The 17,546-nt window shown below is 40.4% G+C and overlaps 1 long non-coding RNA gene across 11 annotated transcripts in view; it reads right to left on the bottom strand.

Annotated features, from left to right (window-relative positions):
- LOC140709630 (uncharacterized) overlaps positions 1 to 17,546 on the bottom strand; it is a 65,858-nt gene that overhangs the window by 37,800 nt on the left and 10,512 nt on the right. For 5 of the 11 annotated variants that reach the window (XR_012090270.1, XR_012090273.1, XR_012090272.1 and 2 more), the window contains exon 1: positions 21 to 2,701. This is a non-coding gene — a long non-coding RNA (uncharacterized lncRNA). The other 6 variants (XR_012090276.1, XR_012090275.1, XR_012090280.1 and 3 more) reach the window with 3 other exon arrangements.

The following is a 17,546-nucleotide window of genomic DNA, read 5'->3' as shown; positions in this document are numbered from 1 at the left end:
TGAACATTGTTACTACTCACTTTGTTAATTCTTGCAAGTAGATGTTTTGGTCAGCTGTCCGAAATAATGGCCCTGTCCTTCCTCAAGATGGAGGTGAGTGAGAGTTGCTGGAAATGAGATCAATTTATCCTAAGGTATCCTTAGAAACAGAGAACCAATCTGGAACAGAGAGCTAAAAGTCAGAGATTACTAACTACATATCTTGGTTTTTGGTTTTCTCCAATGGTTTCAACTTTCCCTTCTTTTGCCCCCACTTCCAGATGCCCAGCACTTCCTATCTACCACACCCTCCATTACCCTTTTCAAAGGCTAATTTAATTTCCAACTTCTCCATGAAAATGTCTCCTACTATTCTAACACAGTAACTTTGTTCTTACAAAGTTACAGAATGGATTGATTACATGTCGAGCAAAATCTTCATTTCTTTCCCACAATGCTATTATGGCTGTGTACAATGACATCCAAGAGATATTTATTGAAAAGAAGGAAGTACATCAGACCTAGGTGTTGCCATTAAAGAGCTCATAATCCACCAGAAAAGATACTTATAATACAGGGCTTAAAGTACTAAGAGAAATAAAGATGTTACTGTGTCATTTCAAACTGAGCAGAATCAGGGTAAGCTTTGTGGAGGAAGTAGTGTATAAGCAGAGCCGTGAAGAATGAGTGGGTCTTGTGGTTCTAGAGATGGAAGAAAGATCATTCCAGATCTGTCTCTAGATGTGGAAAACAACCTGAGTCCCAATGCCAGAGGATGAAAAATGTGGGTCATGTGTGAAAAGTGTAAGTTTACTTTGTTTGGAGTGAGGGTACATCGAGGGATATATAGAAAATTGAACTAAATAGGTGGGTGTGGGGAAAAATGATGGACATGGAAGAGTTTACACATTTGCATAGAGAAATAATGAAGGTTTCTGAGCAGTGCAGCTCAATGCTTTCATGTTGTACTTCAGGAAAACTGACCTGACAACAGAATGTACAAGCTGAAATGGACATTGTAGAGTTGGAACATTCAGTTAGAGGCAATTGTGTAGTTTAGAACAGAAGTAATGAGATTGTAGCAGTGAGAATAGAGTTGGTAGGAGCAGAATTAGGCCTTAGAAACAAACTAGAATTTGAATAAAATTGGGGGTAGAGGAGATACAGATGTCTCCAAAGTTTTGAATTTGAATGACTTGAAAAGCATTAATGACATAAGAAATAGGAAACAGGAGAAAGAATAGAGGCAAAATAAAGAGAACAATACATTTACTCGACATATAGAGTAAGAAGTATGGGTAGTTTATCTTTGAGATGTCCAACATGCAATTGGTTTATTAGGATCAGAAACTCAGTATAGATAGTTTCTACGGTTTGCATGTGTCCCTCAAAAGTTCATATATTACATTTACCTATGTAACAAACCTGCACATCTTGCACATGTATACCAGAACTTAAAATTAAAAAAAAAGTTAATGTGTTAAAAACTTAATCCCCAAAGCAACAGTGTTGGGAGGTGGGGCCAAGTATGGATTAACTGGGTCATGAGGAGGGAACCCTCATGAATGGATTATTGCAATCATCTTACGAGTGGGTAAATTATCACTAGAGTGGGTGGCTATAAAAACAAGCCCAGCCCTTTGTGGTTTATCTCCCACAGCTGCTCTCAGATGTGCACAATTGCTTCTGTCCTCTACCTTTCCACTATGGGCCAGATACCAGCACCATGCTCTTGGACTTCCCAGCCTCCAGAACCATGAGCCAAATAAATTTCTTTTCTTTACAAATTACCAAGTCTGTGGTATTCTATCATAGAAGCAGAAAATGAACTAAGACAGAGTCACTAACATAACTTAAAAACTCAAAACTATTCAGGTAGAGATTATAGTGAGAGAAAGGAGAGAGCTATGGACAGTTCAACTTTGAATATGTGTGTTGAGGAGGTAGGTAATGAAAGAAGATCCAGGAAAAAAGAAAGGAAAAAAATGTTCAGAAATCAAAGAAGAAAACCAGAAGAATACAATATCATAGAAACCAATGTTGGAAAATTCTGATAAAAAGACTTAGCCAACAATGTTCAATGCTTCAATGAGTTCCAGGAGAATGACAGAGAAGGGGTTATTGGAATTAATGGCAAGTTATTGATTTTTAAGGAAGCTGTTATTGAAGAAGAAACCAAGCATTCTAATAGGTTAATGAGTATGTTAGGGAGTGATACAAAGATTGTGAAAGTTCCAGATTGCTAGTAATGTAAATTAGTTCAGTCACTGTGGAAAACAGTTCAGAGATTTCTCAAAGATCTCAAAATGGGCATACCACAAATCCAGCAATCCCATTATTGGATATATACCCAATGGAAGATAAATCATTCCACCATAAAGATACATCCATGTATATGTTCATTGCAGCACTATTCACTATAGCAAAGACATGAAATCAACCTAAATGTCCATCGGCGGTGGATTGGACAATGAAAATGTGACATACATACACCATAGAATAATACCATAAAAAAGAATAGGATTGGCCAGATATGGTGGCTCATGCCTGTAATCCCAGTACTTTGGGAGGTTGAGGCAGGCAGAGCACGAGGTTGGGAGTTCGAGATCAGCCTGGCCAACATGGTGAAACCCCGTCTCTACTAAAAATACAAGAATTAGCTGGCCATGGTGGCATGTGCTTGTAATCCCAGCTACTGGGGAGGCTGAGGTAGGAAAATTGCTTGAACCTGGAAGATGGATGTTGCAGCGAACCAAGATAGTGCCACTGTACTCTAGCCTGGGTGAAGAAATGAGAGTCTGTGTCAAAAAAAAAAAAAAGAAAAAAGAAAAGAAAAAGAAACACAAATCAGTTTTTTAACAACAAATCACTCTGTGACTTGCAGGCCAAATAAAACTGTACCAAGCCCAAACTGTGATTTCTATAATAACCTATCTGAACATAAACTCTATGAACACCTGCTTACTGTGATCTGTACATTCCAAAATAAAGCCACAGACAAATGTTGTGTGGACTCACATGTCTCCTGGATGAGACGGCTGGCTGCACTTAAGGCTGCCTTCCTTAACAGCCTCCTTTTCTTGTTTGTTTTTTGTTTTGTTTTTGAGATGGAGTCTCACTCTGTCACCCAAGCTGGAGTGGAGTGGTGCAATCTCGGCTCACTGCACCCTCCACATCCCAGGTTCAATCAGTTCTCCTGTATCTGCCCCAAGTGGCTGCGATTACAGGTGCCCGCCATCGTGCCCAGCTAATTTTTGTATTTTTAGTAGACATGGGGTTTCACAATGTTGGCCAGGCTGATCTCAAACTCCTGATCTCAAGTGATCCACCTGCCTTTTGAGACACATCATGGTTTTCCAGGTGTGTTGTCTTCTTTGCTGCTGCAAGTGATACTGACTTTGTGTGGTGTTCTTGGTGGTCTTTGGCTGTTGGCCAACAGCATTAGGCAGGATTATTCTTGTGCAGATTAAATAAAATAAATCAGAGTCACGATTGTTACAATGGCCCTGTTACATGATAATGTGGTTGATAAAAAGAGTCTGTTGACTCAGTTATATTAACAGATATAAGGTTACTTTAAAACCTGGGCATATAGTAACCTTACGCCATTATATCCATTATATTATATTATAGATTTTGATAAAATCTATAGTTCGATAAAAGAGTCTGTTGACCTAGTTGTATTAATAGATAAAAGGTTATTTTAAAGCTGTGGGTTCACACCTGTAATCCCAGCACTTTTGGAGGTTAAGCCAGGAGGATCGCTTGAGGTCAGGAGTTTCAGACCAGCCTGGGAAACACAGCAAGACCGTGCCTGTACAGAAAATTTAAAAATGAGCCAGGCATGGTGGCACATGCCTATAGTCTCAACTACTTGGGAGGCTGAGGCAGGGGGATCGCTTGAGCTCGAGGTCGAGGATGCAGTGAGCTATGATGGTGCCGCTGCACTCCAGCTTGGGCGACAGAGTGAGACCCTGTCTCTAAAAACTTAAAATAGCAAAATAAAATAAAATTTCTTTAGTGGTAAAAACACGGGAATGTACAGAAATGGCCACAGTATTCCCAGGTAGAAATACCGTGTCCTGTACCTCTAGCATTTCCATGGGATTCTAGGCCTGTAGACCACAGCAATCACTCACAGGGTGGATTCCCTAGGTGGGAATCCCTCCTGACTTCTTCCCACGTGATCACCTGACTCTGCTTATGCACCTATAGATGTGCCTATCTAACCCATGTAGGTAAGTGATAAACAACAACTCCAACCCATTCTTAAGTAATTACTGCGAAGATGAATGAGGCAGAAGGCAATTTCCCAGATGTATCTGAGTAGTTGGGATTACAGGCATGTGCCACCACACCTCACCAATTTTTGAATTTTTTGTAGAGACAAGGTTTTGCTATGTTACCCAGGCTGGTCTCAAACTCCTGACCTCAAGCAATCCTCCCACCTTAGCCTCCCAAATTGCTGGTATTACAGGTGTGAGCCACTACACCCAAGCTTTAAAGTAACTTTGTATCTATTAATATAACTGGGTCAACAGACTCTTTTTATCAACCACATTACTATGTAACACAGTCACTGCAACAATTGTAACATTGTATCCTCCTCCAGCAAAGCCGCAAAGCCCCTGCTTCAGACCTATCCAAAAGTCTTTCTATAAGGTGTCAAATCCTTAGCACATTACCTGGTGGACAGTAGATGCTCAGTAAATGTTAGTTACTTCTCCTTTACATGCCTCTTCATCCTAAAACCCCACTCCTCCTTTAAAGGCCACTCAATTGTCACTTCATTAATTAAAACCTTCTCTGCCACTCTAAAACCACACAGGAAATTCTTGCTCTTAAAATCCTCACAACACACTGAGCAGATGGTTCCCATGACCCATCTCACTCTCTGTGGACCTGAGGTCCTCCAAGACTACTAAATCCTTTAACTCAATCCCCTACGTCACCCCTGTTTACACGTCACAGTGTGCTTAGCATGGACCTTGCATCCTTAAGGTCTAGTATTTTCTTAATAGAAACCATTGTTAATTTATAAAACAAAATGTAATGTCCTTGGATTATGGATTCAATTGGCTGGAAGTAGCTTGTCTGCTTTTATTCTGAATGACCAAGAGCAGATTTTATAAAATCATAAATTGCGTTGACTTCCTACTTTTTCTCTCAACAGGATTCTCAGCCACTCAAAACTACATGAGTGTTTTATGCTTTTCTTGAATACAGTTAAACCAGTTCTTTCCTCAATCTCAATATATCAATGAACACTTAAATCCACTAGCTTGAATAACTTGTATTTCTCCAAGGAATGTTATTTATATTGGAAACAACTACTGATAACTCTAAGTGATCCGCTTTTGTACAATGTCTGGAAGATTGTACTGTGCAGTATTTCAATTTTTGCAATCCCAGAATTAAGATCACCAGAAGATTTTATTTTATTTGTTTGTTGTTTAGAGACAGGATCTCGCTCTGTTCCCAGAGCAAGTGGTGCAATCATAGCTCAAGGCAGCCTCAAATTCCAGGGCTCAAGCAATCCTCCCACCTCAGCCTCCTGAGTACCTGGGATTCCTGACATGCACACTTGGATTTTGTTGTTGTTGTTTTAGAGATAGTGTCTCACTGTGTTGCCCAGGCTTGTCTCAAACTCATGGACTGAAGCTATCCTCCCACCTTGCTCTCCCAAAGTGCTGGGATTGCAGGTGTGAGCCACTAAGCCCAGTCAAAGATTTATTTTTTTAAGTGTTCTAATGTGTCAAATAATGCATCAAGTCTGGCATTCCGTAGAAATGTTAAGTCATAGCATTAATTACTGTAACGAGATGGAGATGTTAACTTCCTGAAAGGTTTCATGGCTTTAGCTCCACAACATTTGGAGCTGTGTTATAGAAGAATAAGTTCAACCTGCGGTCTCAAGAGATGGCTGTTACCAGCAGCAAAAGGCTGGACAAGTGACCTATTTCTCTGCACTCGTAAGACACAGAGGATAACAGGCATCTAACATGGTTCGTATAGAAACAGAACTAGCTGATAATGCTTAGTAAACTATAAAGTGCTTCATAAATGTGAGTCACTATGATATCTGTTCATAGAGATATCAGATGTCAGAGTGGGAAATGTACTCAGTGTCCATCTCATCCAAAATTTGTATAACAGTTACCTTAGAAGAAACTAAACCCAGAAGGGCAGTCACTTGTTAGAGAGTAGAAGGGCCAGAAGACCAACCAGCTTTCTGTACTAGAAATTAGCACAAAGTTAAATCATCAGAGCCAAATACTCGCGCTTTACTAATATTTTTAATCTAGGCACAGTATTAAGGGTTAACTTATGTCCCCCTCTGAAAAGAGATGTTGAAGTTCTCTCGCTATCTCAGATTGTGACCTTATTGAGTGATAGGGTCTCACAAGAGGGACTCAAGTTAAAATGAGGTAATTAGGGTGGCTGCAATCCAATATGACTGGTGTCCTTATAGAAAGAGGACATTTGGACACCGAGACTGATATGCATGCAGGGAGGTCACCAGGTGAACATGAAGGCAGAGGTGGAGGTGAGGCATCTACCAGAAAAGGAATGACAGAAGACCTGCAAACCCCCGGAAGCTAGGAGACGGGCGTAAAATACATTCCCCTCATCACCTTCAGAAGAGACCAATCCTGCTGACACCCGCATCTCAGACTTTTCATCTCCCAAACTGTGAACCAATACATTTCCGTTGCTTGAGCCACCCAGTTTGTGTGATAATTTGTTTCAGCAGCCCTTGCAAACAAGTATAAACACCATGTTCTTTAATTCCTGAACTTGATGTAAATATTCACTGCATTTGAGTGAAATGTTCACTCCTTTTCAAAAGGAGATTTATTTCCAAAGCAATTTCAACTCCATCTTGGTAAGGCTGCTATGGCAGGATACCATACGTTGGGTGGCTTATAAATGACAAAGATTTATTTCTCACAATTCTTGGGGCTGGGAAGTTCAAGATCGAGGTGTTGGCAGATTTAGCATCTGGTAAGGACCTCGCTTCCTGGTTCACAGGCTGGTGTCTTCTTGCTGTGTCCTTACATGGCAGAAAAAGAGCAAAGCAACCCTCTGGAGTCTCTTTTAGGGCACTAATCCCATCCATGAGGGTTCCGCCCTTAGGACCTAGTCACCTCCCAAAGGCCCCACCTCCAAATACCATCACATTGAAGATTAGGTTTCAATGTATAAATTTTAAGGAGACAAAAATATTCAGTCTATTGGATTCTGCCCGAGTTCCCAAAATTCACATGCTTCTTACATGCAAAATAGTTATTCCATCCCCAGAGCCTCCAAAATCGTAACTCATTCCAGCATCAACTTTAAAGTCTAAGTCTAAAGTCTCATCTAAATATCTAAATCAAATATGGTGAACCTCAGTCGGGCATAGTGACTCACACCTGTAATCCCAGCCCTTTGGGAGGCTGAGGCAGGTGGATCACTTGAGGCTAGGAGTTCGAGACCAGCCTGGCCAACATGGTGAAACCCCATTTCTACTAAAAATACAAAAATTAGCCAGGCATGGTGGCAGGCATCTGTAATTCTAGCTACTTGGGAGACTGAGGCAGGAGAATTGCTTGAACCTGGGAGGCAGAGGTTGCAGTGAGCCAAGATTATACCACTGTACTTCAGCCTGGGCAACAGAGTGAGACTGTCTCATTGAAAAAAAATATATACATGATGAGACTCAAAGTAGGATGGTTTATCCGGAGGCAAATTCCTTCCCAGCTGTGAACATGTAAAACCAAGCATGTAATATGCTTCCAAAATACAATGGTGGGACAGGCATTGGATGGACATTTCCATTCCAAAAGGGAGAAATAGGAAGAAGAAAGAGTTAACAGATACCATTTAAATCTAAACTATAAGGTAGACTTTGTGAGATCTTAAGGCTCAAGAATAATTCTCTTTGGTTAGATGCACTGCATTCCAGTTCCAATGAGTAGATTCCAGCCTCCAGACCCACTGGGGTGGCAGTGCCACCTTCTAGAAATACTGAGGCAGAGGTTCTGCCCCTTCAGCAATACCTGGCAGGGGTTGTGTCCCCAGGGCTCTGATGGTTAGCCACGCCATCCCATGGCTTTGAATAGAAGCCTTCTGGCCTGTTGAAAGCAAGACAGGCCAGGCACTGTGGCTTACATCTGTCATCCCAGCACTTTGGGAGGCCAAGGCAGGAGGATCACTTGACCCCAGGGGTTTGAGACCAGCCTGGACAACACAGGAAGACTCCATCTCTACAAAACTAGATGCAAAAAAGCATATCAGGACCATGGTGACATGTACTTGTGATCCCAGCTACTTAGGAGACTGATGTAGGAGGGTCTCTTGAGCCCAGGAAGTTGAGGCTGCAGCGAGCTGTGCTTGTACCACTGCACTCCAGCCTGGGTGACAAAGACTCACTCTCATAAAAAAGAAAAAGAGGTGAAAACAATGGTCAAATCTTTGGAAACCAAGGAGGCAGTCTTACGACCTATGGATCACCTTCAGGGTTACTCTTTCCTTGTCTTAATAAATAGTATACATTTGGAGCCAAATAGCTCTATGGTTCCATCCTGTCAAATCCAAGAATCCAAGAACCTTTTCCTCTTTGGTTTCAACTGGCAATTATACTGCTGGAATCACTCATTAAGTCCATGGTTCACATCCATACGAATCTCCTTATCAAATAGCTGCTTGGCCACTCCTTTAGTGCTCTCTCCTAAACAGTCTTTCTCATTCTTTTCAAGATGAATGAGCTGAGAATCTTCAAAATCTTTGATTTCTGGTTGCTTTTTGCTTAACAATTTTGTCTTCAATTCATTTTTATCCTATCCTATTTTGCTATAAGCAGCCAGGAGGAGCCAGGACGCTCCTTCAACATTTTGCTTAGAGATTTCCTCACCAAATCTCCAATTCCATCACTCCCAAGTTCTACCTTCCACAAAACACTAGAACATGAACACGATTCAGCCAATAGTTTTGCCACTTTATAACAAGGGTCCTTTCCTTCAGTGTTCAATAACATGTTCATAATTTCTGAGACCTATCAAAATGGCCCTTATCATCTATATTTCCTACCAACATTTTGTTCAGGATTACTTGAGGATTCTCTAAGAAGACTGAAGCTTTCTCTGCAGTTCTCTTCTTTTCCTTATGGGCTTTCACTAGAATTACCATTAATGGCCCATTCATAGCAATGTAGGCTTTCTCTAGCATGCAACTCAAAATGTTTCCAGCCACTAGCAACTAAGCAGTTCCAAATCCACTTCCACATTTTCAGATATTTGTTACAGCTGCACCCTTGCAGTATCTCAGTATCCCTTTCTGTCTTTGCCAAATTCAGGCTGTTAATGACTTAGTTGCTTCAGAATATCATAGACAGCATGGCTCATAAACAATATAAATATATTTCCCACAGTCCTGGAGGCTGGGAAGTCCAAGATCAAGGTGCTGGCAGATTTGATGTCTGCTCAGTGCTTACTTCCTGGTTCAAGCATGTTCTTGCTGTGTCCTCACATGACAAAAGTGATGAGAGTCTGAAGTCTCTTCTACAGGGGCATGACTCCTATTCAAGAGGGACCCACACTCAAGCATAGTAACCTCCTAAAGGCCCTACCTCCTAATGTTATCACATATTAATTATTTGTATACTGCCTACTTGCAGAAAATACTTAAAGTGACTTAAATGTTCTAATACAAATAAAACACATAATCATTTTTAGATTAGAAATAAAGCCCTGGCCAGGTACATTGGCCCATGCCTCTAATCCCAGCACTTTGGAAGGCCGAAGCAAGTGGATCACCTGAGGTCAGGAGTTCAAGACCAGCCTGGCCAACATGGTGAAACCCCGTCTCTACTAAAAATAACAAAAATTAGCTGGGTGTGGTAGTGGGCGCCTGTAATCCCAGCGACTAGGGAGGTTGAGGCAGAAGAATCGCTTGAACCCAGGAGGTGGAGGTTGCAGTGAGCCAAGATCACACCATTGCACTCCAGCCTGGGCAACAAAAGCGAAACTCCATCCCCCACCCACCAAAAAAAGAAAGCCCTAATTTAACAAAAGAAGGATTTAAGCAAATCACAAGGACAGAGCTGTATTCAAGAAAAACTGTAAGAACTAATCACCACCGACAATATTAAGTTTCCTGTCGATTAAGGCCAAGAGGAAACTATGATGTGTTATGATAGTAACTATAACCCTAAGTCGTATTTAGTACTTTTTACATTATCTCATTTACAGTTCACAAAAACCATCGTGCTGTATTGTCTGTTATATCTCTCCCCATTTTGCAGATAAAGAAACTAAAAACGAAATTATATAATTTGCCTAAGACCATGGAACTAGTAAGTTGTGGCTCCCAGATTTACTCAGACTCTCCAAATCCAGTGTGATTGTAGAAATGTTTCCTTAATTGCTCTATTAAGTGCTGCTTCTTATGCAAGATAAGGTTCTCCAAACACAACTCTGACGTAAATCTGCTGTAAGTCCTTATATGAGAAACACCATATAGGATCAAGAACAAAGTCAATCCAATTTGACATAAAATGCCCAGATATTTTACTTTAAATTATCTATCACAAACAGCAACTGAATACTTGCTACGTGCCTGGCATATAGCAGGTGTGAAAGGAAAATATCTTGGGCCCCCAAAATCACTAAGGAAAACTTGACCCAGAAACTGGTTAGGGCAAAACCCGCCTCCCATTCTATTCAAAGTCACCCCTTGGCTGGGTGCCATGGCTCACACCTGTAATCCCAGTACTTTGGGAGGCCAAGGCAGGTGGATTGCCTGAGCTCAGTAGTTCTCGACCACCCTGGGCAACACAGTGAAACCTCTCTACTAAAATACATTAAAAAAAAAAAATTAGCTGGGCATAGTGGTGTGTGCCTGTAGTCTCAGCTACTCAGGAGGCTGAGGCAGGAGAATTGCTTGAACCTGGGAGATAGAGGTTGCAGTGAGCCAAGATCATGCCACTGCACTCCAGCCTGGGCAACAGAGTGAGACTCCATCTCAGCAAAAAAAAAAAAAAAAAAAAAAAAGAAAAGAAAAAGAAAAAAGTCACCCCTCTGCTCACTGAGACAGATGCATATCTGATTGTCTGCTTTGGAAAAGCTTATCAGAAACTCAAAAGAATGCAACCTTTTGTGTATTATCTATCTGTGACCTGGCTTTGAGTCTTCCCGACTTTGCTTCCAGTTGTGCTGCCTCTGCAGACCAAACCAATGTACTTCTTAATTGATTGATGTCTCGTGTCTCCCTAAAATGCATAAAACCAAGCTGTGCCCTGACCACCTTGGGCACATGTCATCAGGACGTCCTGAGGCTGTGTCACGGGTGTGTCCTCAGTCTTCACAAAATAAACTTTCTAAATTAACTGAGACCTGTCTCAGATTTTCTGGGTTCACACAGGTATTCAATATGATGTGTAAAATATAACACACTTCATAATCACTAGTGTGCTGGATATCAAGACTAACAAGTCCTCTTTCATAACAGAGCCAGAGAGAAAGACCTCTTTGATTTGGGCAGTGATTTGAGCACAGTTTGCTGAGTGCATTAATAAACATATGCTAAGAACTGTGGCGGCACAAAGGACAGGATAATCTATTCAAGCCACCAGGGGCTAGCATCTGAAAGATGCTTAGCTGGTCCAGTTTCTGTTTTCTGCATGTGGCTAGCCAGTTAGAATGGAGATCATTAAAAAGTCAGGAAATGACAGATGCTGGTGAGGATGTGGAGAAACAGGAACACTTTTACACTGTTGGTAGGAGTGTAAATTAGTTCAACCATTGTGGAAGACAGTGTGGCGATTCCCTAAGGACCTAGAACCAGAAATACCATTTGACCCATCAATCCCATTACTGGGTATATACCCAAAGGACTATAAATCATTCTACTATAAAGACACATGCAAACATATGTTTAATGCAGCACTATTTACAATAGCAAAGACTTGGGACCAACCCAAATGTCCATCAATGATAGACTGGATAAAGAAAATGTGACAAATATACACCATGGAATACTATGCAGCCATAAAATGAATGAGTTCATGTCTTTTGCAGGGACGTGGATGAAGGTGGGAGCCATCATTCTCAACAACTAACACAGGAACGAACAGAAAACCAAACATCACATGTTCTCACTCATAAGTGGGCATTGATCAATGAGAACACATGGACACAGGGAGGGGAACATCACACACTGGGGCCTGTCGGGGGTGTGGGGGGAAAGGGGAGGGAGAGCATTAGGACAAATACCTAATGCATACAGGGCTTAAAACCTAGATGACAGGTTGATAGGTGCAGCAAATCACCAGAGCACATGTATACCTATGTAACAAACCTGCACGTTCTGCACATGTATCCCAGAACTGAAAGAAAGAGCGAAAGATCCTCAGGTGGTCAACTGTAAGCCTTCAGGATGTTGCACAGTCCAAAAAGAAGGAACAGCAGCAGGAGAAGCATGGAGGGGTGAAGCAACAGCACACACGGGACACTCAACAACAGACAACAGGTGGATGCAGGAGGCGGACAGAAGATGTGATGGGAAAGGTAGGAAGAGCCATCTCGAGAAGAGTTTTCTGTGACAACATCTACATAAATATCTCTTAAGAGGATTTTCCTTAATATATTGCATACTTGAAATCTGCACAGAGAAAAGATCTTATGTAATCTCACTACACACACACACACACACACACACACACACACACACACAAGTATTTCTTTTTTATTTTTTGAGATGGAGGCTCATTCTGTCACCCAGACAGAAATGCAGTGGCACGATCTCAGCTCACTGCAACCTTTGCCTCCTGGGTTCAAGCGATTCTCCTGCATTAGCCTCCTGAATAGCTGGGATTACAAGGCACGCACCACCACACCCAGCTAATTTTTTGTATTTTTAGTAGAGATGGGGTTTCACTATGTTAGTCAGACTGGTCTCAAACTCCTGACCTCGTGGTTTGCCTGTCTCCACCTCCCAAAGTGCTGGGATTATAGGTGTGAGCCACTGCATCTGGCCCCATTGCAGAGGTCTTAAAGGAAGCTGAAAAGCAGTGTGCTTCGTGGGAGATTCAAACCTTCAAAACCAGCAACTTTGACATGTTATAAACTATAACTCCTACTAGTTTTGCTGAATGAATAGTTTATGTCAATGTGCGAATCCATCTGGAGGGTCAGACAGTGACCTTAAAGAGACGCAACTCATAAGATCTAAACTCTGGTCTGTTTGCCAAGGTTAATGTTCTCCAGCCACAGTAGAAAAGATAAAATGACTCCCAAAGATGCTTGCTTATCAGCAGATGTCTTCATTTTTCACCCAAGACAAGGTGCATTCTCCTCACTGAATGATTTTCTTTTTAAATTCCTATTAGGGGCCAGGCACGGTGGCTCACACCTGTAATCCCAGCACTTTGGGAGGCCGAGGTGGGTGGATCACCTGAGGTCAGGAGTTCAAGACCAGCCTAGCCAACATGGCAAAACCTGTCTTTTTAAAAAAAATAAAAAATTAACAGGGCGTGGTGGTGGGCACCTGTACTCCCAGCTACTCAGGAGGCTGAGGCAGCAGAATTGTTTGAACCCATGAGGTGGAGGTTGCAGTGAGCCGAGATCGTGCCGTTGCACTCCAACCTGAGTAACAGTGAGACTCTGTCTCGAAAGATAATAAGAATAAATAAATTCTTATTAGGTTGGTGTAAAAGTAATCTCGGTCTTTGCCACTGGAAGTAATGACAAAGCCCACGATTACTTTTGCACCAACCTAATATTAATTCACTTTGGCATCCTCAGTGACTTCTAGGAGAAAAAAAACCTGTAATTTATTAATTCTTAAGATATGAGAAAACTTGTCAGTGATACTAATATTGGAATGAGAAATTTGCATGCCTCTTTCTTCTCTTCTAGAATTGGTATTGATTAGCTGGTAGCTAGCTGGACCTGATAAGCAAATGTACCCAATTCAGGAGAGGCAACACGGAAAGAAAAGAGATGGCCGTTAAGTGTAGTCCTGAATCCCACATGTGTGCAGGGAGATCATGGGATGGTATGAAAAAAAAGTGCAGATGAGGAGAGAAATAAATTTGTGTCATTTCTAATTACTTTGGATTCAGCCTTCATTAAAATTGAACTTAAAGTCTGAAGCCATGAGACTTGTTTAGCAAACATTTTAAGTGAAACTTCAGAAGCTTTGGACAGGAGCACTTTTGAAAAGTTAACTGTTAATATAGCATTGAGTTGATAATGGTTGTGTAGACACACTGGAATTTTTGTGCATATTTGTTTTTTATTTTTATTTTTTTGACATAGAGTCTTACTCTGTTGCCCAGGCTGGAGTGCAGTCACATGATCTCGGCTCACTGCAACCTCTGCCTCCTGGGTTCAAGTGATTCTTGTGCCTCAGCCTTTCCGGTAGCTGGGACTACAGGTGTGCACCACCACGCCTGGCTAATTTTTATATTTTTAGCAGAGATGGTGTTTTGCATGTTGGCCAGGCTGGTCTCAAACTTCTGGCCCCAAGCAATTCACCTGCCTTGGCCTCCAAAAGTGCTGGGATTACAGGTGTAAGCCACAGTGCCTGGTCAGTTTTGTGCACATTTATGTAACAGTCACCAGAAAGTCTTACTTACATCTCTACTTATTCCCTCTCTTGCCACCATAAAGAATTATTTAAATCTGTTGGCTAAAAATATCAGCGTTTGTTATAGTAAAACAAATGTTGAAGAAATGTTGCTGAAGACTTTTGACTTACAACCTTTATTAGGCTATGAACATTGGTTATAGGAAACTCCATTTGTTGCAATAAGTGTTTGTTCTCTCAGAGTTGAAAACTGTATATACCATGAAGGTCAATTCACTCACCAGTTTTGTGATAATTAATTTGTCAACCATGACCTCACTGAACAAGCTCTAATTAACTCATCTGGTATAAAAGAATGGCACAGATTCTCTAAAATCTAGGGGATATCCAAAGGCTCTCCTCCTTTTAAAGAATTATTCTGTATGTAAAATAAAGTGACCTGGCCAGGCACGGTGGCTCATGCCTGTAATCCCAGCACTTTGGGAGGCCGAGGCAGGCAGATCACTTGAGGTCAGGAATTTGAGACCAGCCTGGCCAACATGGTAAAACCCCATCTCTACTAAATATACAAAAATTAGTCAGGCTGGTGGCACATTCCTGTAATTCCAGCTACTCATGAGGCTGAGGCAGGAGAATCACTTGAACCCAGGAGGCAGAGGTTGCAGTGAGCTGAGATCACACCACTGCACTCCAGCCTGGAGCCTGGGTGACAGAGTGAGACTCCATCCAAAAAAAAAAAAAAAAAAAAGAAAGAAAGAAAGAAAAAAGAGAAGTAAGGAATCAAAGCATAGTAGTACAGAAAATCACAAAGGAAGACAACAAGTGAAGAAGAAAAGAACAAAGAATCTACAAAACCAGAAAATAATAAACAAAATGATGGTAATAAGTCCTTACCTATCAATTACTCCCTTAAATGTAAATAAATTCTGCAATCAAGAAATATAAAATGGCTGAACGGATTGAAAAACACGACCCAACTACATCCTGTCTATAAGAAGCTCACTTCACCTTTAAGGACACACACAGATTAAAAGTGAAGAGATGGAAAAACATATTCCATTAAAATGAAAATTAAAAGACAGCAGGGGTGGCTATACTTATATAGGATAAAATAGACTTTAAGTCAAAAGCTGTAAAAATAGACAAGGAAGGTCATTACATGAAAATAAAGGGATCAATTCAACAAGAGCATATGAAAATTGTAAATATGTATGCACCCAACATTGAGGGCACCTAAATGAATAAAGCAAATACTAATAAAACAGAAGGGATAAACAGACTGTAATGGAGTAATAGTAGGGACTTTAATATCCCATGAACAGATCATCCAGACAGAAAATCAATAAGGAAATAATAGACTTGAACCACACATTAGATCAAATGACCCTAACAGACACATACAAAGCATTCCATCCAACAACAGCAGAATACACATTCTTCTTAAGTGTCACAGAACATTCTCTGGGATAGAATCACATGTTAGGCTGCAAAGCCTAAAGATCAGAGCAGAAATAAATGAAATGGAGACGAGAAAACAATAGAAAAGTTCAACAAAACTAAGAGTTACTTTTATGAAAAAATAAACACAATGAATCAAACTTCAGATCGCCTAGACAAAAAGAAAGAAGAGTCAAATAAAATAAGATATGAAAAAGGAGACATTATAATGGATACTACAGAAATACAAAGGATCATAACAGACTACTATGAATAATTATACACTTATTGGATAACTTAGAAGAAATGGATAAATTCCTAGATGCATACAACCTATCAAGACTGAATAATGAAGAAATAAAAACTTTGGACAGATCAATAATGAGTAAGGAGATTGAATCAGTAATAAAAAGTCTCTCATCAAAGAAAAGCCTGGGACCTGATGGTCTCAACGCTGAATTCAACCAAACATTTAAGGAACAACTAATAGCAATCCTTCTCAAACTCTCCCCCAAACAGAAGGGAAGACTTCGAAACTCATTTTGCGATGCCAGCATTACCCTGACACTAAAGCCAGACAAGAATACTAAAAGAAAAAGAAAATTACAGGCCAATGTCTAAAGAACATAGATGCAAAAATACTCAACAAAATATCAGCAAACTGAATTCAATAGCAGATTAAAGAAATCATTTGCCACAATCCAGTGGGATTTATCTCTGAATGCAAGGATGATTTGACATACACAAATTAATAAATGCAATATAGCACATTAACTGAAAGATGGACAAAAATGATTATCTCAATAGATACAATGAAGCATTAAGAAAATTCCACATCCTTTAATAATAAAACCTCTCAAAACATTATGTATAGAAGAAGTATATCTAAACACAATAAAGGCCATATACGGCAGGCTCACAGCTAACATCACACTTAAGGGCTTGAGTATGTTGAAGGCTTTTTCTCTAAGATCAAGAACAAGACAAAGATTTTCATTCTCACAACTTCCGTTTAATGTAGCACTGGAAGTCCTAGCCAGAACTATTAGGCAAGAAAAAGAAATAAAAGGCATCCAAATTCAAAAGGAAAGAATGAATTTGTCTCTGTTGGCTGATGACATGACCTTATATATAAAAAAATCTAACCAACCTCATCAAAAACTGTTAGGACTAATAAATAAATTCAGTAGAGTTATAAAATACAAAAGCAACATACAGAAATCAGTAGTGCTTCTATACCCTAATAATAAACAATTTAAAAAAATAAAATACATTGGAATAAATTTAATCATGGAGGTGAAAGACCTGTACGCTAGAAACTGTAGAACACTGATAAAGAAATTGAAGAAGACACAAATAAATGAATGAATATTCTACGTTCCTGTGTTAGAAGAATGTTACTAAAATGTCCATAATACTCAAATCAATCTACAGACTCAATGCAATTCCTACAGAAATTCCAATGATGGCCAGGAGCAGTGGTTCACACCTGTAATTGTAGGATTTTGGGAGACTACAGGTGGGAGGAGGCCAGGAGTTTGAGACCAGTCCAGACAACA

This window comes from Chlorocebus sabaeus, chromosome 21 (genome assembly GCF_047675955.1).
Source record: "Chlorocebus sabaeus isolate Y175 chromosome 21, mChlSab1.0.hap1, whole genome shotgun sequence".
Lineage (NCBI taxonomy): Eukaryota > Metazoa > Chordata > Mammalia > Primates > Cercopithecidae > Chlorocebus > Chlorocebus sabaeus.
The sequence above is the reverse complement of the archived record's forward strand: the minus strand, read 5'-3'. Positions and strand labels throughout refer to the sequence as shown.